Here is a 4,163-nt window from a genome sequence, read left to right as displayed (position 1 = left end):
TGATAAATTAATAAACTAAAGAAGTCTTATTTAATAAACCTCACAAAGACCTCAATTAATTTAATATGCTGAACTAATTCTAATTCATTTTAATATTTTTAGTATCTTTGAGTGAATAAATCATATGAATTTATTTTCTTACCATTGTAAAAACATTTTACAAAGTCATTTGCTATGCTTTTTATATAGGCACAAAATAAAAACAAAACAAAAAATAAACTATAATCCATTAAATCCATTTTACAAATACAAGTGATGAGTATTAATAGATTTTTCAAATGAATGAAAGTTAAAAATCAAGTAACTCCTAAAATATTCAAGATGAAGTATTACTTTTCAGATAGAAAAATGAATTTTCAGTTTTATTTTCAATGACTGAACACAAGAAAATGCTCATAATAAATCAGGAAATATAAGTCAATTGACTTGGAAGAAAAACATTTCTTTCGACTTGACTTGTTTTGTAAGTGAGACCATTTGAGACCCTTTATTGGTTATGTTTAACCCTCTATAAATGCAACTCTCAAAAGTTTTCATTTTTATGCAGTGAGACGTTGTTGACTATAGCCTATTTTTGACAATCATCATTCACAGTACTGAGGATAAACATGAATGCTCACATACATTCTATGGCATTTGAAAAGTGACTTTGTAAACTGCCCAACTTCATCTTTTGTCTCTTTTACTTAATTGAAGGTGCCTATATTTTTATCTGCCTATTCTCTCACTTATTTATTAAAATTATAAGATACTTTGGTGTTATATTTTGGAATGTTCATCAAATCTAACAAGTTAAAGAATATTAAGGCCAGCTCCACTTCAAATGACTAAACAACATGTTTAGTAGTGAATCTGAATTTGTTATTTACTGTATCTTCTGTGATCCATTTAGACTTTTAGAGAGTGACATATTTAGTACTGCTGTCTCATTTCTAAGGAGTCCTTGATTCATTTGCCACCTCACTGTCTGTATAGCTTGCATATTATTTAATTCTATACAGTGTTTTTTTCTGCCTTTCCATGTTTTCGTCCACATTCCACAGATGTAAACACTAGGCAACTCTAAATTCAATGAGTATGAATAAGTAGGTATGTGTATGAGCATGCCCAGTGATACAGCCTCTTGAGCATTGTTTCTCACCTTTCAACAAAGATGCTGGCATAACCTCAGCTTTTACTGAAAAAATCAGGATTTCTTGAAGAGTGATGAATTGATGGTTGCAACATAGGAATTTCCATTTAGCTGTACATGCAAAATCACTTGACTTAGGTCAAACATATAGAAACTGGTTTGGGCTATTCAGATTACAATATGTGAGACTTTGTTTCTGTCAGTTTTGAAATTGGTAGTCCAGTAGAGGAATGGTGTTAAGGAGTGTGGTGTTTATTTTCACAATAATTTATAGAGCTCTGTCCCTAGATATATTCTTGGCACTCGTTTCTGGTCATGTTTATATAGATTTCCAGTTTCATAATACAGTACAATGACATTCTGTATAGTTGAATACTAACTCTAAATTGTCCTTGGGTAAATTAATGTGTGTTTGAATGTGTCTTATGCATTGATACTCACTATACAATTTAGGAACATCTGTTATGAAATGCAATCAGATGAAGGTTGTCATAGGTTTCTCAATGTAAAATAAAAAAGGACACTGTAAGCTTTACACTTAAAAAAATATAGACCAACATGGTAACAATAATACTGTAGTTTATCATTAGTGTGTGCACTAAGAGTACAAAACACACCTGACTGCATATAAATTATTGCAAATAATTTCTCTCTTGGTATATAAAAAATAAGGCAAATAAAATTTCAAAATAAAATTAGAAATAAGCAAAGGTGGTCTCTATATTTTTCTCTTGGTATATGAATAATTTCTACAGAACCTACTCTTCCTGACCTAGAATAAAGAGTAAAAGAAAAACAATATTAATTTGACATAACTTTGTCAGTAAATTTTTAATTATAAATGACATTATTACTGACAAATTTTGGAGGGCAGGCAAAAATGGGAAAACATGCTTGTTTTAACAGGAAATTTAATTGAATGCATTACTCTTTAAGCATATTTATATTTTTACACTATCTGAGTGCACTGATTTCTTATTATACTCCAAGGGCATGATGATTACCAGCTGGGTTCCTGCCTTGAATTTGTTATAGTCAGCTCCCCTCTAACCTTGAACATGTATAAGGCATTTTTGTAAATGAATGAACTCACTGTATAAAAACATGGTCTCTATCATCATTGTTAATGCTTATTCCTTCAGCACATCTTTATATTTTTTGTTATTTTACCTGAAGAAAACACTGTTATTATTACAGCTATCATAAGAAATAGTAGAATAGGAGGGTAATGGCTTAAAGTTAATCACGTTATTGTATTACCATACAAATAAGGTGAACTAGGAACACTGCAAATATAGCTAAATATTCGACGTGGGCGTTTGTTTTACATCTCAATATCTGAGGAATTACTGTATATATACAGTACTTTACTTACTTTGCAGTAGTTTATTGTGTGTATTTCTGCACACATATTGATCGTGAAAGTCTATACAGAGTTGGACCTTGTGGCTTGGTTTTTGACATGACATGCAGTGTTAAATAATAATTACAGTAAACAAGTGGCACAGACCACCATTTGGAGTGCACACCAAAGGGACTGAATACTTACATAAATGAGAATTTTCAGTTTTTTGCTTTTAATAAATTGGCAAATGTTTCTGAAAACATGTTTTCATTTATAAGTATATGTACATATGTACAGTTTGCTGTGCTTGTTGGCTTAAAGTTAGAAAATGGAAAGGGAGGTATAAAATAATACACAACACTTGGTTTAATAAAATAAGTGTTGCTACTTAGCACAGCATTTGCAACCATAATAAATTCTTGTAAATGAGAATTCAGTGGTGCCTCTTTTATTAGAGAACCCTTTAAAAGCTAACATGAAACAGGGTGGCTTTGAAAATTCATCAGCACAGGCCTGCTTCAATTATTACTGAATTATTAAGGATTCAGTGTGGCAATGATTTAAGAACACTACAAAACAGACATATTATTTAGTACAGACCTGCTGCCAGGATCATTAGTGGCACTAGGCCAATATTGTGTACTCCATTCAGAACAACATCTGAAGAAAGTTTTATGAGTAATATTTTCCTTCTTCCATCTGCAGAAAAAATAATAAAGAGGTCAATTCAGTATCCTGCCACACACATGGTGACTGTTGACTGTCAGTATGTCCTTTTAAACTTAAAAAACAGAATTTCTTCAAAAAAAATAAACAATGAAGACATCTGGTAACCCTATAGGTTTAACCCTTCACACATATTTTTATTAAAGCAAGTGATTTAGCTCATTTTCCAAAAATATTTACAATCCACCATTGAAGAAAGTTTTTATTTTTAGGATTTTTGATTACTTTAAGTAAAGAATGTCTATATATTTAACTTAATTTATTTTACATAGCACTTGTTCAATTGACAAGCTCAAAGTGCACAAACATACTGAAAACTATAACACTTTAATAAACATTATTCGTTATTCATAATTGACATCACTTTTACCTTCAGTTACTCCTGCACTGCAGCATTTAGTGTTTCAAGCATGTCTTCTTAATTAGCTTTTTAATTCAGTTGAATATATGTTACTAGCCCAGAGTAGGAAATCATACTGGCTATTATAGAGTTATACAATTTGTAAAGGATGTCAGTACCCACATTAATGGAATGCAGTCTCCTAAGAAAAAAGAGTTTTCCCTGTCCTTTGGCTGTGAACCTAGTACTAAATATTACCTGAATATAATTCTATGTAAAATTGCATACAAACTCAAATGCACTCATACTGAGCAAATTTAGAGATGTCACATAATTTAACACACAATTTTGATGGATGTGGGAGCAAGGAGGATTACTTGGAGAAAATTTATATAGTCAAAGAGAGAACATGCTAACTGTATAGAGTAAAAAGGATGGAAAGTAAACTTAGGTCTCTGTGACAGTGAAGCAGCGGCATCAATCAATTTGGTCCCTTAAAGCTGCCGTATATATTAACGCACATACTTTTTAACATTGCATTTCACACAGTCTCTGCACCAAATTGAATTTTCACTTACTGTATTTAGAAAGTAATATATGCGTTCTGGGGCAGCATGGTG

The sequence above is a fragment of the Erpetoichthys calabaricus genome, chromosome 8, assembly GCF_900747795.2.
Source record: "Erpetoichthys calabaricus chromosome 8, fErpCal1.3, whole genome shotgun sequence".
Classification (NCBI taxonomy): Eukaryota; Metazoa; Chordata; class Cladistia; order Polypteriformes; family Polypteridae; genus Erpetoichthys; species Erpetoichthys calabaricus.
Note: the sequence above shows the minus strand (reverse complement) of the source record.